Source organism: Gopherus evgoodei, chromosome 20, assembly GCF_007399415.2.
Source record: "Gopherus evgoodei ecotype Sinaloan lineage chromosome 20, rGopEvg1_v1.p, whole genome shotgun sequence".
In the NCBI taxonomy this organism is placed as follows: Eukaryota; Metazoa; Chordata; order Testudines; family Testudinidae; genus Gopherus; species Gopherus evgoodei.
This window is the reverse complement of record NC_044341.1, coordinates 7918196-7945125: the sequence shown is the minus strand read 5'-3', so window position 1 is coordinate 7945125 and position 26930 is coordinate 7918196. Positions and strand designations below refer to the sequence as shown.

The following is a 26930-nucleotide window of genomic DNA, read 5'->3' as shown; positions in this document are numbered from 1 at the left end:
GTAGTTCAAATTCTTAATTCTCTGCTATGAAATGCTCCTGCCACGTCCTAGTTCAGAACACATCACCCTGTGACAAGCATGAATGACAGGGAGATTTCAGTTACCTGGGACATCGCAGGATGACGTGGGCTGGGTTCTATTTAGCAGTCTAGGAAATGCCAGCCCGTTTCAGAGGGAAGTGAAAATGGATGTAATAATTAATGCCCAGCTTTTTATACAGCACCTTTCCTCAGTAGATCTGACAAAGGCAATATCATCATCTATATTTTACATATAGGGAAACTGGGGCACGGAGCTGAAATGAGTTGCCAAAGGTCACCCAGCAGGCCAGTGGCAGAACCAGGAATAAAACCGAGGTCTCCTGAATCCCAGTCCAGTGCTTTACCCAGTAGACAACACTGCCTGAAACCTGTTTTTATGCCGATTTCCCTGCAGACCCCGGGCAGTGGGGGCATTTGGTACGTATACCTGAGTTTAATCTCATTTCCACTCCTCTCAAAGGGCTGGTCTGCAGGCAGATGCTTTCACATGGCTTGGGCTGATGTCCCACATGGCTTGGGCTGATGTCCCACATGGCTTGGGCTGGTCTGCTTTCACATGGCTTCACATGATGAAATGTCTCCCCGTGGGCTGGGTGGGTCATGACAGCCTAGGCCTCAGTGAGATCAAACCTCATGGAAATATTGCCTTCTTCATTTGTTGGTACCGCGTGCATCCATCTGTCCTAATTCAGGAAACATAACCAGCCCAAACTTCTGCCCAGACCCTGAACTGAAGCCAGGAAAACCTGCAATGTTTACAATGTTTAAATTAGTCTGAAGAAAGACTCTCTTCTCCCTCACTTTCCACAGGGCTCTGACCCTTCCCTTGACCTGTTCAGCAAGCTTCTGGCTTTCCCTGGACCCTCTGACGCCCTTCCCAGCATAAAACCCCCTTCGTCCCCCCAGTGAGCCTCATGTTCCTTCAAGCCTACTTTCAGGTGAAGATCCCACCTCTAGGGGCCTCTGAAGGGTGCAATGCACAGGGGGTGCACAGAGCTTCAGTTCTGGGTTGGCTGGGAATCTGCCAGAACTATCATGCCCTGCAGAGAGCTAGTTAAAGGTAGGAGTGGCCTGTGTGGAAGGGAAGGAAAGATCGATGGGCCTGTTGATAATTGTGCTTTGGGAAGAGCTGGGCCCTATATGAGGGATGAGAAGGAAGCTGAAGGCATATTGGAGGATCACCTCCGAGGAGGGGCCTGGTAGAGAAGGAAAGGAATGGGGCCCAGGTGCTTAATGAGGAATAAGAATCGAGCTTTAGTGCCACAGCCAAACTTTTGTCCACTAAGCTTGCTGGAACCAACACAAGTCCGGTGAGTGTCACGCTTTGTCACTACTGCATGCAGCAGATCACGAGGCTTAGAGTCACCAAACGTATCTAGGAACCATCAGCTTCATTCCTGTGGCTGAGGAGCCAAGAGTAAATATGCTAGGACGGAAATCACCGTGACAGGTGCCCAGTGACAAGAGCAAAGAAAACCTGTTAACTCCCTTGAGCTGAGATCTGGCCACGTTGCATTGTGATCTTCCTCAGATCCGACAGCGAGCAGCTCCCGAACTCACTCCGCTGTCTTGCTGCAGCACGGGCCCTCAAGGCTTCAAGTGGAGACTCTGGTGCATTTAGAAAATAGCCCTTTTGTAGTCCACAAGAAGGTCCAAGGTTTGCCTCAGTGACAGAAGAAGATAGTGACACTCATCGTGCGGTCTGTGCTCCCTCTAGCTTCCAGTTCTTCCTCCTTCTCAGCACCCTTCCTCTAGACTTGCATCCCCTGTCCCTATGGGTCGAAGAGACTCCTCAGCACACCTGATGGGAACACCTGCCCACCCAGCCAGTGCTGCACCAGCATCAAACTTCCTTTCAGCAAAATGTAAGGGTGGGGGGGAGGAGTTTTGACACACACCCTGCTCCTTTCCAGAATCTGCCTGGGGTCCTAACAACTTGCTGTTCTCTGCACTGTCGTCACATATTGTTGCGGCCCTGCTGGGAAACAACTCGGCCGTTGTATGGCCTTTCTTAGCACAGCGGCCGTAGCTCTCCCCCGGCATTCCAGCGCGGATACAGTTTCTGAGTTGTGAGAACTCAGCTGATAGAAAGCATGCAGCTAGGAAGAAAACTCCTCCCTCCCCAGACACATATGCTTTTGTTTCAATGAGGGTCAAGGATTTATTTTTCAAGTCAATTGGGGATTACGTCCCCTCTCTTGTCCTGGTGATTTCCCAGGGTTTAAACCCAGCTTGGCTCAGTTTCCATGCTGATCTCATTTCCTAGAGGCGGATGGACTGACTGACCAGCAAGGGTGCGCGTGTGTCCAGAGGCGCCTCTGAAGTAGGCCAGGGGAAGACCCCAAGCTTGTTGGATGTTACAGGAGGGTGATGGTAGAATTCCTGTGCTTGTGAAAGGCACCAATGGCAGTCCTGCCTTAGAATCTGCTCTGTGATGGCTGCCAGCAGACCCTGGTCCATGATGGATCAAAGTGGGCCCATTACATTGCAGGATCAGGGCCTTAGACTGTAATCTCAGCAGGGCAAGGGCTGCATCTCTTGTGCGTGTACAGTCTAGTATAATGGTCTAGGCGTTACTGAGGTAGAAATGACACAATATTAATACTGATTGTGCCAGACTGGTTGACGTCTCCATTTCATCTCTGGAGCGGGGATGGCACAGGCAGGGCATTGCAGACTCCTTCACACAGCCCCTCCTGTGCGTCATCCCTGCTGTGCAGAGACCCCTCTAGGACTGAGAGGGGAGTTCTGTCTTCATGGCACGTTGAGTCTCTCTGCTGAGTTATGTAACAAGGGGAGCCATGCATGCTAACTGGGATGGTGCAATCTGGGCTTGGCCTCTCAGAACCGGGCTAAGACCCACCAAACTCATGTCTCCCAGGACCCCGCTGCCATCAGAGGGTAAGGGCTTGAGGTAAAAAGACTCTTCGGAGTCTTCTGTCTGGAAGGGTCAGCTGTGTATGTGCAAATACGTGTGAACGGGTGGGTGCACGTGTGGGTCTGGAGCCTGTGTGTGTTTGGGTGTATGGACCGTCTGAATGTAGATAAAGGACCCTAAGATAGACTGCAGTGGTGTGGGGCACAGGTTGGGATGAGCTGGGGCCGGCCATTGCAGTTGCCATCTGGGGTGACCAGATGTACCAATATTAGGGGCTTTGTGTTCTATACGCAACCATATCCCACACCCCGAAAAAAGTGTCCTGATTTTTCACACTTGCTGTCTGGTCACCCTATAGCTGGGACAGGATTCCAAGCGCCTTCCTTTCCTTTTGTACCTGGGAATGTTGTCTCTCCACCCGGCCATGTGCTCCTTTCTCCTCCTGATAGGATCCTTCAGCCTGCAGGCTCGGAGCATGGAAACCCTCGTTCCAGCACCTGTCCCACTGTCAGGATCTCTTGCCTAGGCTGAAGGGGCTGGGTTGCTTGTTGCAGGACTATCCAAGCATGGTTGTCATTTGTATGCAGTAGCATTTGCAGGACTGGTCTGAGATTGGGCCCCATTCTTAGGAAGCATTTCTACTGCCCCCTTCCTGTGGTACCTGGGCTGCAGTTGGAAGCCCCCTGGTCTGATGTTCAGAGGCATAAAGCTCCCTCCACCCCCTGAGCCGTCCCGATTGGTGCTGGCTCTGGGAGCGAGAAGATGCAATGCTGACACCTGTCACTAGAAAATTTGCTTAGGTTTAGCTGGTGCTGAATGGCTTATGGTTCGGACAAAAGGGGCTGGGGAGGGACAGCAGACAGTTGCTGGGAACCCACTGCAGAGCTCACCTTATCACACTGACCTCCTCTGCTTGGGGATGCTGCCCTTTGTCCTTCCACCTGTCCCAGATGCCCATGTGTGCAGTGAACCGCGTGGTTTATCTCCGGTGAGATTGGGCTGCGGTTTGTTTATCAACCAGCCAGGTATTTGTGTGGCTGCTCCTGCTGCGTCCTAACCCTGTGTCAGGAGGTATAAACATTGCCACGCTGAACCATGATAATCAAACTCTGCTCAGCTCAGGCCACCAGAGTCCAAAGATCCCAGCGTCTGATTTGCTGAAGATTTGTTAGTGTAGCGCTGGAGGGGGCGTGGGGACAAAGACCAGCCTGGGCTTTGTGTGTCAGAGATGCACAGTAGGTCAAAGCCAAGCTCCTGAAGGCTCAGATCAGAGAATATCAGGTTTGGGAGGGACCTCAGGACCTCCCTGTGGGATCTAAAATACCCTCTAGGAATGTGCTGGAGCCCCAAAGAGTCCAAGGGTCGAGTGGAGGAGAAGGCCACACTCTGGGGCTGGCTGGGTGATGAGTAGGAATGGAAGTGTGCTGAGATCTGGCCAGCTTGCAGTGTGCTATGAAGACTCTCCCTCCAGCAGTAGGATGGGTGGGTGAGGCTGGGATTCCCTGTGGCCTAAAACCGGAGGTCATAGGTGTAGTTTGACTTCTAGGCTGGGGGTGGGGGGCAGCTCCAACCAGGCCAATGAGGTTGTGTGTGTGTGAGGCAAATTCCGCACCTGCCCAAGGCTTGCACTTTGGGGGTAGCAACACCCCACCGCATATCCCCCAAACTACAGCCATGCTATAGGTGTATGCCTTGTGTGCTCCTCCTCCCCCTTAACCATGGGCATAGGCCAAGAGCTCTCCCTGGCATTAGCCATGGGCATAGGCAACGTCTCTCCCTTGCCCTAACTCAAGAGTATGCCAAGCGAGACTAAATCTTGCTCCTCCCCATGGGTGGATGCCCAGGGGGCTTCATACACCACGGCCAACCTTTGCAGAAGCAGCCACTGATTTTGTGTACCCAACTCAAGGCGCTTTGTACTGCAGTAGCATTTCCAAGCTCCAGCCAAGAGCAGGGCTCCGTTGTCCTGGGTGCTATCGAGACACCCAGAGACAGTCGCTGCCCCAAAGAGCATCCAGTCTTGGCTCCGGAGTCAGGAGCACTAGACCAAGCTTTGGTACAGAGCACTTTACAAACACCGAGCAATTAACCCTCGCCGCACTGTCCTTCATGGTTAGGTAGATAGCATCCCTACTTTACAGATGGCGAAACCGAGGCACGGCATGCAAAAGAAATCGGGACGAGAAGTCAGACATTCTAGGGTCCGATTCTAATGTCCAGGGACTAGAATGTGCTGTTAAAAGTAAATTACTTTATTCTTCTGAACTTTCTTTTCCCTCTGCTGACGCCACCTCCTGCGCTCTTGTAGTTCCATGCGCTGTGTTGATAGAGGAAGCATGCGTTAGCTGCTGACTTGTGCTTTAACTCCAGTCTTGGCCCAGCTACAGATTTCCTGTGTGACCTTGGGCAAGCAGTTTATCAGCTCAGTACTTCAGTGGCACTGGCTGCGAAAAGAGGATGATCCAAAACCCACGGGTTATGAAACTTAACTCATCAGCGTTGCTCTGGGCTCTGCTGATGGATGGTGCAATAGGCCGGAGCAGTATCGACGAGGTTATACCGTTCCTGCAAGAGGTCAAGGTTAGAATTCTGCAGCCCTCTCATTGCCTGGGAAGCAGACTCGGCTCATGGCCTCCTAGCTCCCAGTGCTTGAATAGGGAAAGCGCCTTTGAGGAGCTGGCTGAATGACTAGAGAGGCCCAGGCCTCACAATAGATTAAATTAACACCCAGTTGGAAACCTCATTTTGTATGTTTAATAATTATAATCATATATAAATAATAATAGGAGATATATCTATCTCCTAGATTGGACCTTGAAGAGTCATTGAGTCCAGCCCCCTGCCTTCACTAGCAGGACCAAGTGCTGATTTTTGCCCCAGATCCCTAAGTGGCCCCCTCAAGGACTGAGCTCACAACCCTGGGTTTAGCAGGCCAATGCTCAAACCACTGAGCTATCCCTTCCCCTAGACTATAAACAAGTGTAAGAAGTTGAACTGCCTTTTGCGACCTTCACTGGGCTTGGATTGCACCATTCGTTAGTGACACCCAAGCAGCTGGAACATTTGACAGCAACCACAAAACCCCAGATCTCTGCATCTACAAACTTAAACATGTAAACAGCAGCAGCTGCTCCCAGTTCTGTCACTTTCATTCCAACGGATCCCAAAGCACTAAGGTCTTTAATGATCAGTGTAGACAGCCCCTCCACCAATAGGAAGTGTTGTACCTATCTCTCAGTACTAAGTTGTTATCTTGGTTTAATATGATGATGTTGTGTCTGGTGAGGGGAGAGGGTTAATAAGGAGTTTTAGACCTGCCTTTGTGTGCTGGAGTTGATACTGGCAGTGTCCCGTTAATTCTTCACTCGCTGCTTCCTGGGTAAAGCAAAGCAGTTGTCTAACAGCACACTCAGCAGCTGTTTAGAACAGCAAGTGGAGAGAGATCTCTTATCGACCTGAAACAAAAGAGTGAATTTGAAGTATGTAATAGAGCTGGGTGGGAAATGGTTTTCCTGTTCCACAATATTTGTTGAGATATCAAAATATTTTCCAACCCCGATTTGTGATGAAAAGTTGAAATCTCAAAAATTGTCATGAACTGGTGATCAGAAAAAAAAATTGTTTGGGTCAAGCAAAAAGTTTTGCTTCAATCATTTTGAAGCATTTCATTTTGATTTCAGCCACTGTTTGTTTGTTTTGACTACAATTAGTTTATACTTTGAAGCAAAAGGTCATCTTGAACCAGAAAACTGGGATTTTTCATTGTAAAAATGTGCCATTTTGACAAATCCAAAAATTCCCCAAAAATTGAGTGAAAAAATTTGTCAGAACTGACCCTTTTCCCCCCAAGTTTCAGTTGTGGCAAATCAGAACGTTTCCAATGAAAGACCTTTCATTCATCAGCTCAAGCATGTAGGGTATGTGCAGCAGCATTTGGTCAGTGCACCTGATCTCTCACACCCCCCTTCTAGTGCCGCATGTTCTTTGATGACCATGTGTTCAGAACCTTGGCTTTTCATCTGATCCAAAAGATCGTCATGTCTCTGTTCATGCAGCGCACTCTAGTGTCATGGTGGGTTTGAAATTGACTCAGAACAACACCAAGCAGATCACCAACAAATACCCCTTGAGTATAGTCTAGGGGAAAAGCCCCAGCTTCCGAACCATGAGCATCCCTCTTGGCCACATCTGAGTGTTCCTTGGAGGGCTCCCAAAGAGGTCATGAGCCTGCCCAACCCTGCTTAGGGAGTGGGATCTCAAAGGATCACCGTCAAAGGTGCAATTGCTGCACCTTGAGTCTATGCACCTACAGACCTACACATGATCAGAACGATACACCTGCTGTACAAGCACCTATATGTCTGCACTCCTGTACGTACCCACGGTCCTGTGTCACCCCAAATCACATTACTGAATATATTGACATGATCTGTTACTGCTGAACAGACTTCAATCAGCAACCTTTGCTTAAAACTCGTTTAATTTTCCACATAAGTAGAAATCTGTTTTTGTAAGGGATGTGTTTAGACTGCAAGGTCTTCAGGGAAGGGACCTGGTCTTCATTCCTCTCTATTAAGTGCCTAGGGCACTATTGACACTATAAATATGGGAAATATGACAAAAAAGGTGTGTGGTCAGAACTAGTGAGTGGGGGACAGGACTCTTGGGTTCTTTTCCTGGCTCTGGTACTGACCTTAGTCAAATCACTTAGCCTCCGCGGCTCATCTCTTTCTCTCCTTAGTTCCAATCCTGCTCTGGCACAGATCTTGGTTTGTGTCCTTGGACAAGTCCCGTAACTGGTTTGTGCCTCAGCTTCCCCATCTATAAAGCAGTGATAATGAGACTGGAGAGCAGTGAGGGACTAGTGTTTGCACAGCACTTCATGAGCACTGGATGGAAGGTGCTGCAGGAAGACCAAATGTCCCTTGTGTTAGGGTACTCATATTATTTGCACTCATTGTACTCCTGCGATTCCCGCGTCACATAGATTCGTCAGCTCATGATAGCGCTCTTAGCTTCATTTATTAATACTGAGCACCAACCGTGCAAAGAAGCAGCCCCTCAGGTTAATGTATTTGCAACTGCATCAGATCTAATGTACAAAGGGATAGAAACGTCCCTGCTTCAGGAAATAAAACAACCTCTAAATGCCTGGGATTAGAAAATAATTCTCTCTTAGGTCTGCAATTGCATAAATGCCTATTGAAGGGGTTTCAGACCTGAATCTGAAGCAGCTGGTGCTGATGCTTCTTCGGAGACTGAACTTGATGGTTCCCTGGTCTGGTCCTTCCTGCTCTGTTTGTTCTCCTGGGAACATAGGAATAGGCCTAACGGTAGGCCCATGTTCAGATCTGGAGCCAAAATTTCCCCTGTAGTTCAGAGGAGCTGGGGGTCTTGAGCCATTATGAAGCCAGGTGACAGTCACTTAGTTTGGATTCAGACCCTGATCTGATTATCTCCATAAGTCAAAGGCTCAGTTTTGCCGATCACAAGAAATAAAAAATCATGAGACAAAAATCATGACTCACAAATAAGGTATGGTGGGTTCCTTTTCCTTTCTGAACAGTTAGGGTCACACTTGGGTCCCATTCTCAAGCTTTTCTTTGCAACTATGAAGCCTAGAAACTTTTTGGTTTGAACTGAAAGCTGAGAGTCCCATCCGATCACATGCATCCAGGAGCTGGGGCTTGAAAACAAACCCCAAATACCGTGAGAGTCGGCGACACTGGGGGAGGGTGCTCTTTCGGCTCAGGCCCAAGGCAGCCAGGACATGAGCTGGAGGTAGTGAAGGAACTCACAGAGAAGGAAGCCGCAGTGCTGCAAGGGAGGATTTGAAGACAGAGAAGGAGTTGGTTTGGTGCATGAGGCTTGTTCACAGCCCAGTGTGGCTGTGGAAGGGTTAAGATCACTACTAGTCTTTCTACAGCCCTGTAGTTAGATGCTTCCCCACCCTCCTGACTCCACCCAGGGAGACGGGGCAGACTGGGATTGGCTCCCCTGAGGGGATTGGCTCCATACCAAACACAGATAGGGCAGGGGCTCAGAGGCCAGACAAAGTGCTGCCAGGATGAGTTTGGGCTGTGGCTCTTTGCCAGGGGTGATGGGGAAATGACAAATGCAATTCCACTGAATGGTGGCTCCCTCCTCCCCTGCTCTGCGCACTGTGGACATTTATTCTGCTTTCTGCATCGGAAGTGGGGGCCTGTTTCTTGGTGGGCCCCATTATCCACAGCAGAGCTGAGCCCAGGGGCAGGCTGCACTTGATGCAGGGAGCAGAGGGGGTGCAAAGATTGCTCCTCTAGGCCAATCCTAGCACCTTGGGGTGCCAGGCTGCTCCCTGGCACAAAGTAGAGCTGCCTCAGGACTTCTCTGTTCAAGGCTCGGCTGCCTTTGCCTGCAAGGGACCCTTCTAGGAGCTGAGGATCATCAGAGGCAGGGACACCCGTCTTTCCTCCAGCCGCAGGCCCTACACCCCTGGAAGGTTCCTATATGGTGGGAGAATCCTCCCCCGGCCTTCTAAGGTGTTTTGCACCATCAGTACGGTGCAAAGCAACCCTAATGGACCAGCCCACAGAGCCCTGTGAAAACGGTGCACAGCCAGTCGCTCCCCTGCCCTAGGATTACCAGATGTCCCATTTTTAAAGGGACAGTCCTGTTTTTTGGGACTTTTGCTTATATAGGCGCCTATTACACCCCCCACCCCTGTCCCGTTTTTTCACAGTTGTTGTCTGGTCACCCTTCCCTGCCCACCGCCATGTCCCAAGGCCAAGCTGCCATAGCACACAGCTCGGTTCAAGAGTACGTTATTGGCTTGCCAAGCATGGATCAGGCAGGAACTGCAGGTACCTGTCAAAGACAGATGCGGTATGTGCCACGGTCTCCATTTGTTAACACACTGATCCAGCGTCAGGTGTCATGTGAGACCCTCTGGGGCATCTTTCTCACATCCCCTAGGGTTAGGCACAGCCTGTTCTCCTAAGTCTTTGGCACGGAAAGTCTTGTCACGCTTCAGGCAGGATGAATGACTAGCGCTGTAGCTTAGATCAGGGAAAGCACTTACACACAGGCTGAACTCTAAGCGCTGTCCTGAATCAGGGCCACAGCGTAGCTTTCCCCCGAGAAGCTCAGACCTCTACGGTTATTAACTCCAGCTCACAAATGGGGAGCCTGCTGCTGCTTTGCCTATGTGCAACGTGCCTCAGGTGGCCCGTGACCAGGATTCATCACCCAATTTGATCCACTGATTGGATCATTAGGTATTGGCAGGGAGTGCGACGTGACCACTGAGCCGTGCTGCCCAGGAAGCTGCTGCATAGAGGCAAAGCAGCTTGCCCAAGATCACGCCATAGCAGAGCGGGGTGTAGAACCCAGGTTTGCTGGATCACTGCCCTATGCACGAACCACCAGACCAAACAGCATCTGTGATTAGCGTTTAGCCTGCTGGTAGGCTGAGACAGATGAGAGTGCCAGCACTTAGGGGCTCTGGTAGTGGCCAGACCCCATTTGGGTACATCTGGAATTGCAGGGTGGAGGGTCTATGCAGTATTTGCTGTCTGAAGACCCTGCGCCTCCCATGTGTATTTGTGTCTATTTCATCCATCCCCTTGCCTGTGGTGCCTTTCCTCTGCTTCCAGATTATGTCAAGGAGGCTGGTTTCAGGAAGTCTCAGTCCAGCGCACAAGCAGAGGTGAGGCAACTGTTTCACGGTAGGTGAAACCAGACAGATCTGTTGGCAGCCCTGGAGGGCTGGGTGGTGCCCAGGCCAGGGGAAGTGAATAATGAGTGGAGCTGGGCAGGAAATGGTTTTTCTGTCCTGTGAGAACGAGCAAGATTTTGAAACATTTTCCTGTCCCTGATAGGGATGAAAAGTCAAAAAATCTCGACATTTTCACAAACTGATGAAAAATTGCATCCGACTGAGCAAAACTTTTTTGTTTCAATTTCAACCTTTTTTTTAAAAAATCCTTTTTTTTTAATATAAATTAACTAAAATTTCAAAACAAAGTTGTTTTGAACTGAAAAAAAAGAAACATTTCACTTAGAAAATGCCAATTATGAAACTTTTTTTTTTTTTTTTGGAATCAGGAGATTCGTCAGACCTGACCCTTTCCTGCAAACAATTCTGGTGTCGACGAATCGGCGTTTTCTGATTGAAAAAAAACCTTTCATCGGAAAATTCCCAGACAGCCCCTTTAATGAGCAAAGAGTTCTGGGACAAAATAAAAGAGGCGCAGCTAGGCCAGGCGGCGGATTGGCTTGGGAAAGCAGCACTGCTGGCTGCTCCCTAGCAATTGATGGTGTGATCCAGCTGATACGCCTGCATCCTGGCTGCTCAACTGGTTGGGCAGCAGAGTCTGACTCTGATACTTGAAAGCAGAAGTTAAGGAAGTGCCTTGGGGCTCTCGGTAACGGAATAACGTTGATTCTCAGTGTTACGTTTATGGCACCTTGGCAGAGTGCTCGGTGCTGTAAACACAGGTCCCTTCCAGTCTAAACAGACCTCAAACTGTCCGAAAGAGGCAGGAAGATGAGATTCAACATGCGGAAGTAGAAAGCGCGTCGGGGGGAAGCCGTGCTGATGCTGATTGCTGTCCCAGCCCCTCCCAGGTAAGGCTGGGAGCAGCCAGCAGAATGGCACTGGGTGGGCTGCACAGAGGTTCCACCGTGTCTACCCGAGGTAGAGTGAGCAAAGAGCAAGTGTGAAAAATTAGACCTGGGGAGGTGGAGGTGGTGGTGAGATAACAACAGGATGTTTGGTCATCCTAACCCAAGGGCTAAAGTCCGGCTGCCTCTGGAGTTCCCGGCACTTGTCCTGGGCAGTGTTTGTTTTGGTGGCTAAGGACCCCTTTCTGGGACATCATGTCAGAAGGGGCAGTTAGAGACGGAGTAAATAATTCAGCCTGTGGTGCAATTATTTCTGGCAAAGCATCATCTCCTGTGCCAGCCAGGGCCTGGGCATGCTGGTCATGGACCCCTTCTCCCTCCCCACTAACATCCAATAGCAATGGAGAGAGTTTTCTCTCCTCCTGGCTTGTTGGACCTGCTATTTCCCGGCAGTCCCAGGGGTCTTCCCAGAACATGCTGCCTGGGTCATTGTGCCTGGGGAGCTATGTCCCCGGCAGAGGAGGCTGTATGTAAGGAATGCAGGCCACCCTCTCCCACTCTCTTTAATAGACCTGGAATGGCCTACCTGTCCGGGCGGTTGGCTAGGGCACCAGACTGGGGATCAGGAGATCTGAGCACAGTTCCTGGCTCTGCCACTGACTCCCTGTGTGACCTTGGGCATGTCAGTGAAACTTTTCTGGACCTGGGTTTCCTCACTGTAGAATGGGGATCCAGACAGTTCCTCACCTCGCAGGGGCCGTGTGACAGATTTATCAGAGTTAGCGAGTCACTCAGGCCCTGTGGCAATGGGGGCCCCCTACGAGCAATGTAAATAGATTCCACACTGTCCCCCAAATACCTGCCACAGTCACCACCTAGCTGGGCTGGCTTTAAATCAGCACCAGGGCTAGAGGCAGCTGCCCCCAACTCCAGCTCCATGTATTTTACCCGATCTACCTAAAAACAGCCCTTGGCTGCCATGGTCCAATACAGATCCCAGCTTTGCCCATATTTGGGGGTGCTGGGATTTGTGCCCCCCCAATAAAGCTGGATCAGGATCTGAAACTTCCCAGAGTTTGAAGGGTCAGTTCTGGAGTCCTGCTTTGAGCCTATCTTTAAGCACACCAGGGCTGGGGCCTGTGACGTAGCCATGAAACTGGTTTATGGCCCGAGCTTGTGCTGCTTTGTGGGGCGGATCTGACAGGCAGGAGCTAAAAGAAAGTGTTCCATAGCCTGTGAAATTGGCTTCATCTGTCACCGTCATTAACAGAGTGGTGAGACCCCAGAGCTGGTCTTGCGATCAGGGTGGGAAGAAGAATGCATGGACCCGGAGCTGCCCCTACTCCCATCCCAGCGTGTGAGGCTGTGATGTGGGACAGGACCCGAAAAGGACAGTGGCCAAAGAGTCCCTCTGCCAGGCAGGGCAGATGAATGAGACACAGGGAGGAAACAGGGCCTGGCACAGGGGATGAGTGAGTGGCACAAGGAGAAGCAGCACGTCAGGGAAGTGATGGAGGCAGCAGTAGGAGAATTGTACAGTACCAAGTAGGAGCTCCAAAGTCCCTCCAGGCTCTCAGCTGCCTTCCAAAGGGCACCGGGAAATGTTCAGAGCTCAGGGAAGACATATGGGAGTTCACGCTCTCGGGGGCCTGGCTGGGCACTGGGCTAACGAAACCACCTCTCGCCTCCTGTGCAAACCCTGGCATAAAAAGCTCCGAATGAAATGGATTTAATGGGCTCGTCCTAGCCTAGCATCCTCAAGGCTAACGCCCTCCAGCCTCCCTGCCTTTCCCCAGCCCAGGAGTGCCAGCAGAGCTGGCGGGGTGCACCCTGGCCTGGAAGAGCAGATGGGCTGCAGCTCCGGGGGCCCTAGCAGAGCTGCCCATGGGGCTCAGACTATACTGACAAGCAGGTTGCAGGGCAGGGCTCAGGTGCAGAGGGAAGGCCCAGCGGGAGCAGCAAGGGACGCGGCAAGTCAGGACTGAGCTGCGTTGAGGGGGCTTGTGCAGAGCCTCCTGGAGGCCGGTACGACGGACCCTTCCTTCCTCCTCCCAGCACTTTTCCATGCTCTGTCCTTGTTGCCTGTACCGGGGCTCTTTCCCCTGGCTGACCTTGGTCACACGGCTCGACCTCCCGCTTGGGTTAGCTGCGCTTTTTAGAGATGCCAGTGCTACTGAAGGGGGAGAGACCTGTCCCAAGAACTGGCCCTGCGCTACCCCAGCCTGCGAGCTGGAGAGGAAGCGCTGTGCGAGCTGCTCCCAAATCCTGCCTGGACCATCAATCAGCAGAGGCAGAAGCCGGGCATTGAGGACCCTAGGAATCTCCATGCCAATTGTATCTAGGCCAGTGTCCTGCCGGACAGCCGCCAACCCCGGACGGGCACCCCGGAAGTGAAGACTTCTGGGTTCCATGCCTGGCTCAGCCCCAGTCTTGCTGTGTGGCCTGGGGTGAATCACACCTGGAGGATCAATTAGCCAATGTTTGCAAAGCCTGCTGCTGAGTGCTCTGCAAACAGGCAAGGGGTCCTCACTGCCCTGGGTGGGAGGCTCTCTGGGCTGGGGTTTGGAAGAGCTCTGAGAGGCTGGGGCAAGAGGGGCCGGGGCGGGTTCCTTTGAAGTGGCTGCTTGATCCGTAAGCTGTCGTCCCCAGCGGATGCTTCAGCACCTTCAAAGCATTCCACTGCCTGGCACAAGTGTTCGGAGAGCTGCCTGCTCCTCCTGCCCAACTCTGGGCTGGGGGACACGCCCCGAGGAAGGAGTCCCAGAGGACTATTCCACACAGTCCCCAAGGTGTTTGATGTGCTGGGGATGAAGGAAGCAGAACTGATAGCATCAATAGCGCTAATAATTAACTGCACTTCTAAAGCCTCTGCCCAGAGCCTGTGGGGTGCTGGACAAGACAAACCCCGGAGTAAGTAAATAGCATGCGCTGCAGACTCCTGTCCGGGTGCAGTGCTTGCAATGCTGGCAGAATCACAGCACTAAGAGGCAGCAGCCTCCTCTGGGGAGTAGGAGAGGGAATATTTCTGTCTCTGTCGCCCATCTGCTCCTTGACTCCCCTGCTCTGGGGGCACTGGGGAGATGAGCACACCTGCCAATTGACACCACACCTGGGCTGATACCATCTCATGGCTGCTTGGGGGGGCGGTTTTCATTCACTGCTAGTGCTGATCTGGGCTGGATTAGAACCACCTGCAAGGGAAAGGTTCTGGGGTGCACATTGCTGAGAGAGAGGGTGGTTGTATGGTGCAGGCCAGGCCTGGGCGTCAGGAAGCTGCATTCAGTTCCTGCCTCTGCCACTCTGTGACCTTGGGCAAATCCCTTAATCTCTCTGGGCTTCTATTCCTCATCGGCCAAATAGGGATGTTCTTTCACTTCTCCCTCTCTTGGGCTAGTTAGGCTGTCCGCTTTTCAGAGCAGGGCCCGTCTCTTCTGATGATTTATGATGGATCTGTGCACCACTTCCTAGCACAATTGGGTCACGCTCTGAGTCCAGGGCAATGCAAGTAACTAAGACTCTAAAATCAATCCCATTCTCTGGCTACGTGGGGCTGTCAGTCCCTCTGAGCCAGTGTTTAGTACCTAAGCAAAGTCTTTTAGCGCTCGGGGGCTGGTTACCTCATTGCCCTGGCAGGGTGGACACTAAACCTGGGCCTGAGGTCAGCTGGAGTGTCAGGGAAAGGTTCAGGGGTGAGGTTTTCTTTTGATGTTATTTGAGCCCATCTCTAATCTGGCTCCCCAGCAGAATCAGCTACAGGTTAGGTTGCTCACAGAACTGTATGTAACCAGTGCCCGGTACAGTTTAGGCCTGGAATAATTCTGCTGGGCAGACCCCTAAAATAGCAGCTGGTCGACAATGAGCAGCTCATTCCCTTCAGTCAGCGGCACCCTAAGCAGGCTCCTTCTGTGTTTCTCTGATCACATGGCCTTGTGGTGCGTTGTTGTGTCATTGTCCCTTATCTCTCCAGACACATCATCATGCAACTTTCCAAAGGTTATGCTGCTTCCTGCCCACCAATCTGTTTTCCTTTTCAAAGCCGGGTGACGGGATTCCTGGGATGAGCCTGGAGAGTTTGTTTACCCCGGGCCCCCGTCCCAGCAAGGGAAGCATGCAGCACAAAGCCTGACCCAGGGAATGCACACACAGCGTCACACTCCTGCTCAGTGTCATGTCCTTTCAAGGCTGCTCAGGGAGCAGGTCAAACAGGGCTGCGGAAAGCAGCATGGCCACTCCTTGGGTTCGCTTTCAGCCAGAGTCTCTCGGCTACTGGCGCTGGCCACAAGGTTCATTTAAAGGGGACCTGGGAAGGAAAGTGAAGTTCTCGGAGGACCTAGAGAAGTGGGTCGTGAGATTTCACAGGCCTTAAACGATGAGCAGGACTTTGAATCTTTACCAAAGAGCAAGTATTTGTTAGGCATTTGAGTTAAATACAGTAGAACTCTGTTTATCCGGCCTTCCATTATCGGGCTCTCTGTATTAACGGAACAACTAGTGCACACAGGGGCATTAAAAGCATTAAAACATCCCCCTTGTTTACTGACAGCACACACGAGTCATTGCTTCTAGTAAAGAGTACAGCGCCCGCTCTTAAAAATGCAGAAATGATAAACTCGAGCAACTCAAAACTAGCCCCGGATAGCTGCTGTTGCCACTTAAAATGATCGTTTCTGCATTTGGAAAAGCTAGTATTCGTTACGTGTGTGTGTCGGAGGTAGGGGGAGTGATACGGAGTCTTTTACCTGCATGAATCTAGCAAGGAGGTTTGGGCCAAGATTTTCAAGAGTGGCCGCTGCTCATTAGTGTCTCCCTTTTTGAGACCCCCTCAAGGGACCCAGTTCTCAGAGGCACGGAGCACCGACCACTGCCATTGACGCCAGCTGGAGTTGCGGGTGTTCAAAGCACTTCTGCAAATCAGGCCTCTCTAAGGTGTTACAAGCCGAGCCCCCAAAATCTGAGGCCAGATCTACAATTAGAAGGTTTTGCCAGCAGAGCTACCCTGGTGTACTATACTGGCCAAGTACTCCAGTGTGGACGCAGTTTATACCAGCCAAACTGGGCTGCTTCCACTATTTGCCAGTATTCCAGCCCCTCCAAGTGGAATAAGATATACTGGCAAAATTGTAGTTTTGGTGGTCTAACTGCGTCTACACTAGGGATTTCTACTGGCCCAGCTGTGTCAGTCAGGGACCCCACCTCTTCATACCCCAACCAACGCAGCTATGCCAGCAGAGGTTTGCTGTGTAGTCCTGACCTGAGGCACCCAAAGGTGGTAGAAACTTGATAATTGTAGCCTACGGCCCAGATCCTCAAAGATGTTTTGGCGCCTAACTCAAAAATTGATTTCAAAGGGAGTTAGGCACCTAAATATCTTTGAGAATCTAGGCCCAAATAACTTCTTAGAGGCGCCAGAAGGGTTGGAGCCAGGATTAGAATTAAGGATCTCCTGGCTCCCCAGCGTATGGTCAGCCCATTAGGCTACTCTTAACCACAGCCAGGGGCTTTCATTGTACACAGCTAAACTGAGGTGGAGAAAGCACCAAGAGGGGTGTATTCAAACCCAGGCGATTTGAAATATAGCCCTGACCATAACAGGAGAGAGAGCACCTCAATCAGCGACGTTATTTCAGATTTCGGGAGGGGGGCAACTTTAACCATGATTCCAGGGGCTACTTAGGCACCTGAAAACACTAGGGATTTTTTTTTCCAGATAACTAGCTCTGAGAGACTTGGGTTCTACTCCCCCCAGAGACTTTCTGTCGGACCTCAGGCCAGTGCCTTAAGGATGGCATTTCAAAGCCTGTTAGGCGCCCAAAGATGCAGTTGGGCATCTAGTGGGATTCACAAAGCACTGAACCTTCTAAGCATTTTTGAAAATCCCACTAGGTGCCTAAATACCACTGAAAATCTGGCCCTCTTGGCTATGTAGGCCTCAGTGCCCCACCAGGACAATGGGGGTAATACTCCTGGTTTACCTTAGCGAGGGGCTGTGGGGAGAAATAGGTTAGACCTTATGAGGTGCTCAGCTTGATGGGGTGATGGGACCACGTAAGTACCACAGGTAGGTGGGAACATCTCTATCCCACTGCTAGCCCTGCCCTTGGTTTGGGACCCTTCTTTTCACCTACACCCCCAAATCTCCTCCTTTTCTGAATGCAACCTTGGCTCAGAGGGCTTGGCTGTATAATTCCTGAGTCCCCTGCGTTCTCTCTAAAACAACCTCCCTCCCCCCAGGGATTCCTGTTTTACAGGCTGGACTTCCAGATCCTTATTTTAATCATCCTGCCTCTGTTTGTAAACAAAATCCTGCCTCCCTGCCCCAGGGGCAACTCACATTTCACACTAATGCTGTAGTTAAGAGCTCCCCCTGGGAGCTCCCACACCTCCAGGCGGGCTTTGACTGTAAACTCTCTGGGGCAGAGACCATCTTTTAGATCAATGTTTGTCCAGCTCCTAGCACCATGGGGTCCTGGTCCTTGGCCAGGGTCCTGGGCGTGACAATAATGCACATCATAAATCATCTCATCTCTGGCTGCAGGGTAGCAACTTCCTGCCTTGTGCCTGCACAGGGGAGCGCCTGGTAATAGTCATCATGAGCACTCTGCCCGGTGCCAGCGCTCAAGCAATTCGTTTACACTCCTAACTGAAGCAGCGAGTGCCGGGGCTGCGGGCTGCCAAGCCTAGAGGTGCCAGGGCTTAGCCCTGGCACAAAAGCGCTTGACAGGCAGCATGCCTGGCAGGAGATAGGATGGCTCAGCAGCTGTTGGGGGCGGGGAGGGGCTCATCCTGTCATTAACCCTGGAAAGCTTCAAATAAAAGCACCTCCTGGTGAACTCAGTGTGCACCAGAAGTGAGCAGCTTCTTACCCTGCATCGCCCCCTAGTGGCCAAGCACACGAATTAACAGCAACCACTTCCTACTATGCAAGGTGAACCGGGCTAAACTTTGCAGGTGCGCTCTCTGCTTGCATGGGCCTCTGCTTTGGGGAGGCCAACCTGAGGCACAGGCCCTGAGCCGTGAAGATATTTAGGTGCCTGACTCCCATCTTGGCGGATCTGGACCCTTAGTGCCTGACATTTGGCACAGCCCAAGACCTGTGGCTCCCCGTCCGCAGCCAGTCAGGTACAAGGGGCCAGATAGTCAAGTTCCCTCACCTGTAATTGATGTTCCTCCCCCACCAGCTCCGCTACACTCAGCTTCTTTGAAAATCTGGCCCCATGTCTGAAATGGGGCATCCCAGAATCAGTGCTCACCTCTGGACGTGGGGTTGTAAGCAAATGTGATCCCTTCCTCCCAACAAACCCGCAACCTGGCTGGATCCAGAGCCACATCCCCTGCTTGCAGTGACTATGGTGAGTGTTTCTTGCTCTTTGATCCTTCGAGCCAACAAGGGAGATAAGCGTGAACTGGAGCCAGATCCTCAAAAATATTTAGGTGCCACACTCTCATTGGGAGTTTGGGGTCAAAGTATCCGGGCCTCGGAGGAGCCTATTTCTTTTTGTGCAGCATGAAGCAAATTGCTGACAAAGTTCCTGTCACAGGGCAAACCTGCTCCACCTGCCCAGTCCGTGAAGGGGGCGATCAGCTGTAAACAAGCCAGGGTTTGGCGAGCAGAATCCAGCTTGATTCTCCAGGGTGGAGGAGGAATTGTGTTGTTTGCAAGCAGAGCGGGTGTGATTGGGAGTTCCTGAGAGACAGGCAGCCCAGGTCCCTCCAGAGGCGTTTCTGCGGAATCACTTGGAGGCGCAGAGCCGCATTTTGATTTAGAACTGGAATAAAAGGCCAAAGAGAGGATGAGTGCTGAGGGAGGAGGCCTGGCAGTCCAGAAGAGACAGATCCAATTAGAGTTCACATCATTTCAGTGGTACTGGGACACTTTTAATGGTTGAGGTGCTGAAAACAGTTTTAACTTTTTGCCTCATGTCCCCCCTTACCCCGTCTGAGGCCCCCCCATCCCCCAGAGCTGGGGCTGGGAGCAGGGTTGTGTCTCGGGGGGGGGGGAGGGGGGGCTGGTAAGGGGGCTGAGGCTGGGGGCCGGCACAAGGCCAGGACTGGAGAGCTGGTGACTTGGATCCTGGGAGTAGAGTCCCAGCCGTGGGGCTGAGAGCGGAGCCCTGGGAGTGGGGGGCTGGGCCCAGGGAGCAGAACCTAGGGAGTGGGCCGCAGGGCCGGGGGCACGGGAGCAGAGCCCCAGGCGTGGATCCGGGAGTGGGGTGCTGGGTGCAGAGTCCCAGGCACAGGGCCAGTGGCTGGGGAGGGGGGCTTGTGGCCAGGACCCCATGTAAAACCTGGGGGTGCTACAGCACCCTCCACACCCTTAGTTCCCAAGCCTTTGCATCATTTAAATAATGATGATGTCTAACAGAACAATAAGAGTGTTCATAGGAATTCTGTTCTCTGGATATAATAGGTCTTATCCTTGGCTAAAAAGTGCTACAAAAGCCTCACCCAGAATATCTGTCCCATGTAACACTCTCCAGCCAGAGATCTGAATGGCAAGTAGCATTAGCCCCATTTTACAGCTGGGGAAATTGAGGTGAAGTGACTTGACCGTGGTCACTGAGCAGGCTAGAAACAGACGCGGGAATAGAGCCCACATCTATTGAATTCCAGTCCCTTATCTACTGAGCTACCTGGTTTCTGCTGAATTCTGCCTCAGCCTTGCTTCTGGGGAAGGTAAAATGGAGCTGGGTAAAGCAGGGCACAGAGCAGACACTTAGCCAGAGTCATAGAGAGAGCCAGCGATGATAATACCAAGAACAGACCCCCCCCACCGCCCCACCGCCAAGAGGCGTGGCTCTCCTCTCTGCTCCTAGGACGCTTGCTATCTATAGAGAGAGTTCCTCCTTCTGACTGCAGCATGGGGAACTAGACAGGTGTGGTGAGCTGAAATACCGCAGGCCAGATTGTCTGTACAAAGCGGCCGTGAGACCTTCCGAAGCGTTAGGTCGCATTGCAATACAAAAGAAATCAAATGCATTTTGCATGTTGTTGGGTTTTTTTAAATAAAATGAACAGGATCCACTCTTTTTGTAGACGGTCTGTATCTTTAGATGCACAGGCTCTGTCCTGTGGAGCTGAGGTACCTGGGAGCCAGGACTCCTGGCTTCTATTTCCAGCCCCTGGGGTCATTTATTCTGTGAATCCGGGCAAGTCACTGAACTCTGTGCCTCAGTTTCTCCATCGATAAGGTGGGTCATACTCATGCTCTTCCAGGGATACTGGAAGGGCTGAGATTGCAAAGTGCTTTAGATCCTCCAGCAAGGCATGGGATAATATAATACTGCCTAGCCATCAGGCAAGCTACCAGACCCCAGCCTGTACTGTCACTCCTCATGTTCTCCACCGATAAGAGTTTTATGCAGGTGTGTTGAGGTGGCTATTCTAGGCTGTCGCTGCTACCTGTCTGCTTCCTGTTGTAACGTCTGCTCATTCCCACAGGGTACCAGCCAGTGGTGAGTCTCCCTCACAAGTCTGCCAGTTCTAGTGAACTGGGCAACAGTTGACACCAGTGGCCTGGGTTGTCTGGGGGCCTGTGTGAGCCTGAAGCCTTCTGCTTTCACCTGCCCTGTGCCTCTAGCTCCTACTGTTCATCCGCAAGGCAGCCTGCTTCACAACTGAGGTCAGTGTCATAGAATATCAGGGTTGGAAGGGATCTCAGGAGGTATCTAGTCCACCCCCCTGCTCAAAGCAGGATCCATCCCCAGGCAGATTTTTGCCCCAGATCCCTAAATGGCCCCCTCAAGGATTGAACTCACAACCCTGGGTTTAGGAGGCCAATGCTCAAACCACTGAGCTATCCCTCCCCCATCATTCCCATTCCACAGAGGGGGAAACTGAGGCACAGGCGGGCGTGCAACTTGACTGAGGTCACCCAGCAAAGCAGTAGCAGAGCTAAGAACTGAATCCAGGTCTCCTGATTCCCTGTCCATTACCAGGCTGGGCTGGAAGGGCTCACTCAGCCTGGTAGGCCTCACTGACACACAACCTATTCTGCTCCAGTATGGCCGGGAACAGCCTGATACCTCCTAGAACAAGCACCTCTAAGCTCTATTCTACACGATCTGCCCAGCCCCAGAGCCCAGCGCCATCTGCCTCCCGCTGCTTGAGATGCCTCTGGGTCACTATTGATTTTTTCCCCCACTCCCGGATAAAGAAGCCATTTGACTTGCTGCTCAAACCCTGCACAGCTGTGCGCACAGCTGCCCTGGCAGCTGCCGGCAGGAAGGCTGGAATCCAGACCCGAGCCGCCGGAGAAACAGCTGCAGAAGCAACAGCAAAGGGGGCTGGCGAATTGGTGGAGCTAAATCTCAGCTGGGCAGAAGCAACAGGGGAGAGTGAGGCTCTCAGAGGCCCCTGTGAGGGACCGGATGCTGCACGGGAGAAGCTGGAGGAGTCTCTGGATCTCCGCCCTTCATCCTGCTGAGTAGGTAGATAACCCTGCAGAGCCATGCTGGGCCCACTGGCTGCATCTCAGCAGCAGTCTGTATGGAGGGGCCGATCCTGAGCCATTGACTCTGGTGGGATCAGGACGGGGCCCAAAGGTTGTAAGGTGCAGTGGGCGACAGACGTTAAGTGGCCTCTGTTATTTGTCAGTCTACACGTCTGCCTGGGCTAGTGTCTGTCGCAGTGGGCGCGGAGCTCGTGTGTCTTGCTAGGGCGTTGGGGCAGGGCGGGCGGGGGGGGCGGGTGTAATCTCCTTGACTCTGTGTTAGGGTGTTTAATGCGGCTGCCCCTAGAGACCGTGCTGACTGCAGCCTCCCTGCGGCTCTCGCGCGGCTCTGGGCCTCAGAGACTGCCAAGGGGGTTGGCAAGAACATCAGGCCGGATTCTGCCTTGCCCCTGTGTAACGCTGCTGGTGGCCGTGGCGTCCCGCCTGGTTCTTGTCCACATGGGTCAGAGCCGAACTGGGCCCTGCGCATTTCTGTTTCCATCCCCCCTACCCCTTTGCTCTAGGCAGGGCTCTGGGGGGGGCTTTGCTGTCCCTCGGCCTGTGCTGGATGGGGTCTCGCTGCACCCACGAACTGTTCTCTTTTGGAGCCCCCATAGCCAGTAAATGGAGCCATGTCTGGGGTTCAGGCAGGGTACCAGGCAGGCGGAGTGGCACACATCTGGGTGCTGCTGACTGGGCTGCCTCCCTTGGCAGAGAGACAGAGAGGTCTGTCCTGGGGAGGTTGGGGGTGGTGGGAGGGAGATCGGGGAGTGGTGCTGAGCTGGAAGTGTCTGCCCAAGTGGAAGGGGTTCAGTCGTCCTGCTTGGGTCCCAAGGCAACATAATCTTTGCTTTCATACGCAGCACACCCTGCTGAGCAGGACGTGAGGCCAGGCTGTAGCACCGGAGGGCTGGTTTCCATTGTGGATCAGGTCATCCAGAAACTTCATGGATTTGGTCTGCTGGCCTCCTGGTGCCCCCCTCCCCTCCGAGCCATTGGCACTGCCAACCCCCCCCCCCACCCCACAGTTTGTAATGCAGGGATTCTGCTTGGGCAGCAGCACCCAGCCCTCTTGTGGCCACCTTCCCAGCATGGAGCCCAGCGCTTCCCGCAGGAAAGCCAAACCTCTCCCATAGGACACCCCCCACTCCCCCCCAGGAGTTGTGGCAGCAAAGGGAAGGGAAACCAGGGCTGCTGGATTGGTGGACCCAGGCACCGTCTAGCCTGGCTCCGACCTGGCCTGACCCAGTTCAAGCTGCAATGACAGAGCCCCTGTCCTCTCACTCAGGCCCTGGCCTGCACTTGTCTCTCTGGGAGTCTCCAGCAGGGCCTGAGCCCCACATTCCTCTGGTCTCCTGCTCTTTTCCCCTGATGGATGGGAGAGGCAGGGGGAGGGTCAGGGGAACAGCCCCTCTTCTTTCATGTGCCATTGTTGGTTCCCTTTTCTGCAGCCAGCAGTCTGCTCCCTGCATGCCAACGGACAAAGGCTGTAGCTCCAGGGCCCTTGCTTCCCCTATTGTGCCCTGGGGAAGGCATTTGGCCATAAAGATTTACCATTTGCATCTCAATGTGACCTCCTTCCCCACCCTCCCACCACAGATCCTGAGACACAAAACTCCAAGATGGGCCTGCAGCCCAGGGGAACCCCAGCAGGAGGGTCCTATTTTGGCCTCATGGGACAAGCCCAGGACTCAACCCTCTGTGCCCAGGAGGTTGTGGTTGGGCTGGGTCATCAGCGGGGACTTTGGCAGCTGTGAACCCCCCCAGATCCTAAGGGATCAGTGCAGGGGAGTCTTGTGAGCCGGGTTTCTGTTCGAGGGAAGAGCTTTGAAACAGCTGAGCGTCAAAGTGATGCTGAGTTGTTAGTTCTGTCTGTGTGTGCAGAGACGGGGATAAGGGGAGGAATATTCAGGGGGCCTGGATCAATATTTCCCCTCTGCCTAACGTTGTACAAGGTGCTGTGTGCCTGTTGACTTGGAGCTCTCCTCCCCAGAGGTGGCTGCATTTCAGCGGTGCTGTCCATAGGTTGCAAAGCGCTTTGGGGTCTTTTGGGATGAGAGGCACAATAGAAGTGGGGGGAGGGAGTGGAGACCCCAAAGTTCAGCTCATTACACACACAGTGACAAGCTACAAACTTTGGGCCAGAAGCCAGGCGTTCTCCCAACGTTTGGAGGGGAAGGGGGTTGGCTCGGATGGATGGGTTGGTTCGGCCCAGCTTTAATATTGAGATATTTGTATAGTTCATGTGTGTATGTGTAGCTTGGAGTGTGTGTTTGGGCTGGGCGGGCGTGTGTGCGTGTTTATATTGGGGGGACTGAAAGGCCCCGTATTTTTGTTCTTCCCATTCAGTTGAAATACAATCTTAACCTTGTCAGCCCTCGATTTCTTTTTGAGTCCTTGAGCTGCTCTTCCCGGATACCACTAAAAACCATGAGGATTAGGGCTGTCCCTGCCCGGGCCACCCCTTGGACCCTGTGTTCTCGGAGCTTCCAGGAGGAACCACGCTGCATCCTGGGAGTACACCGTCTGCAGTACATTGGGGTTCGTTTGTGGGCAGCTCAGCTTGCACGGGGAGTGGGAACTCCACGGCTCTGCCACTGAATGGTTCCTGGGCACCGCGTTGACAGTGGGCGTGGTCACAGCCGGCTTCCATTTTGGAGCACAGACAGGACCTACCCGCATTGAAAGGTGTTTTCAATGGGGCCAAAGCCTTGGTTGTAGCCCAGGTCTCGCTCTCAGCACAGTTCAGGGAGCATGGTTAAAGCATGTGCTGTAGCTGGTGTGGACTGTTGCAAAGAGTGGGGCGACTGATTCACAACCACCAACTTCTCCATGAAGTTTAAACCTTCAGTCTGCTGCTTCCAGATTGTCCCGTCCATACTCAGACCGTGATTCTCATCAACTCACTTGTTGGCTGTGGTGGAGCACAGTTCAGACTATGGACGACTTGCGGGCTGGTGGGTGTGGGGGTGTCTGTTCCTTGGAGGAGTCGATCCTCCCTATTTGCCTGTGTCTCCATCCTCTCGATTGGCTGATGTAACCTTTTGAAACAGAAGGAAGATCTGCTGAGGAAAACCTGCTTTTATTCTCTCAGGGAGAGGGTAGAGGAGCAATGGAGGGTGGTGGTATGAGACTCTGGTGATGGGGGCAGGATAGGTAGCTAGATATCAAGTAATTAAATGTGCACAGGAGATTTTTCTTTTCTAAAGAAATTATGTACCTCTGGATTTAAAACCCCTTGGGATCTTCCCTGAGAGAGAGACACACACACACACATCCACACACCCACTAAAAGGTTTATTTGTTAGACTTCACCCCCCCCACCCTTTGTTGCTTTCACACAAAATAACTGCATGTATCTTTACATGCCTGGCCCTATGCATGAAGGATACTCAGTGGTCTCAGGGCTGTATCTCTTCTTTGAATAATTATCTGGGTGCTGGCGGTCTGGCGGGGTGTGTGTGTGTGTGTAGGGGGGTGTTGAAGAACTGCTGTTCAGGATCTCATCCTATTTGCTAAGGGATCTCTTGAATTGTTGGTCTCTATCAGTCACCTACCATCATTACTGCAGATGCTTCGGTAGCCTGTTCGCCTAGGAATTTATATTACACCCATCAGTGAGGAATCCGAGTGCCGTCCAAAGGCATGATAATAATTAGCACACAGGGGCACTGTCCCTGTTGCAAAGGGGGTAGTCACATCTCTTTGGCTCTGTGCTTTTGGCCTGGGAGAGCAGGGAAATGGCTGGGTGTGAAGCGACCCATCCCGTGCACAGCAATTGCTCTTACCTGCCGTGTGCACAGTTTGAATTCACTTCTCTCCCTTTTCTGTTCCATCAGCTCCGCTGGCAGGGTGTCCGTGAATCGCCCATAGTTGCATCACTGTTTGCTTTCACTCCGTACAGATCAGCTTGGGCTCCATGCTCTGCGCAGCTGGCTGTTCAGAAAGCAGGCGTGGAAGGGATTGTGAATAACATCTCCTGGATAATGCGGGGGGGGGGGGGGTTTGATTCAAAAGCATATTTGAAAATACCGGGGGCAGCATTCACCCACCTGTTAAGTATAGTGTGGATGGGCCCTTGACCTCACTGTGCCTCAGTTTACCCATCTGTGAAGACAGCCAATGATTCACTAAATAGATCTTGAGATGATTCTCCCTGCCTTGGAAGGCTGGGTTTGAGCTGCTGCCATCCCCAGGGCTTTTGTCAGTCTGCTGAGAAGCCCTTAAGTTATCGCCTAGACACACAACTATTTTAGTGTTCTTCTGAGGCAGCACATAGTAAATAAATCTCTCCTCCCCCGGCCTTTGCTCTCCTCAGGGGTGAACTGCCAGTTGGATTTTACAGGCCTTGAAAGTGATGGGGTTGTAAACTGACTCCCAGCTGGTGAGAAGGAAGAGGTTTCCTTGATTATGCTGTACACAATTGGGTGCATTAGAGCGGAGCTTGTCCTTTCCATTTTAACGGGCACCGTCAAATTAAAAATGACACTTCTGATTGAGTATTTAACTCCTGTTGTTCCGAGGAATCCCTATGATCTTTGCAGAATAGTGATTTTGGTCAGTGTGTTTACTTTGCACATTTGACAGCACTTTGCATGCCGTCAATTTTACTGTATTCCCCTGTCTGGTCAGTTACTTTCCCTAGTTTGTTTGGGTCTTTCACACAGTCACAGGGGATAGTAAAAAACAATTTAAAAACAGGATGGTGTGATTGTAAAACCACAAAAATTGGCCAGGAGGACTTGGGGCAGGTGTGAAACTTGCAACTACTTTCCACTTCTTTTTTGTTTTTCCTGACTACCCATTAAATGGATGGTTTCCCTTTAAACCATCCAGTGCTAATTTTACGGCTTGAAAGAAACAAACATTGAATGCAGATATGTAAAGCTGGTAAATGATCAGAAGATCAGTTGAAGGTCAGAATGTCTTGGTCTCCCACCCACCTTGGTCGCTCATCAGCCGGTCTGGCCAGCTTTAA

At 52.1% G+C, this 26930-nt stretch overlaps 1 long non-coding RNA gene across 3 annotated transcripts in view; it reads left to right on the top strand.

Annotated features, from left to right (window-relative positions):
• Positions 1-26469, top strand: part of LOC115637632 — a 30196-nt gene extending 3727 nt beyond the window's left edge. For 2 of the 3 annotated variants that reach the window (XR_003997310.1, XR_003997312.1), the window contains 4 exons: positions 278-458; positions 18702-18872; positions 20962-21142; positions 24302-26469. This is a non-coding gene — a long non-coding RNA (uncharacterized LOC115637632). Of the gene's footprint in view, positions 1-277; positions 459-18701; positions 18873-20961; positions 21143-21522; positions 22152-24301 lie in introns of those variants that run through there. The other variant, XR_003997311.1, reaches the window with a different exon arrangement.
• The last annotated feature ends 461 nt before the right edge of the window (positions 26470-26930 follow it).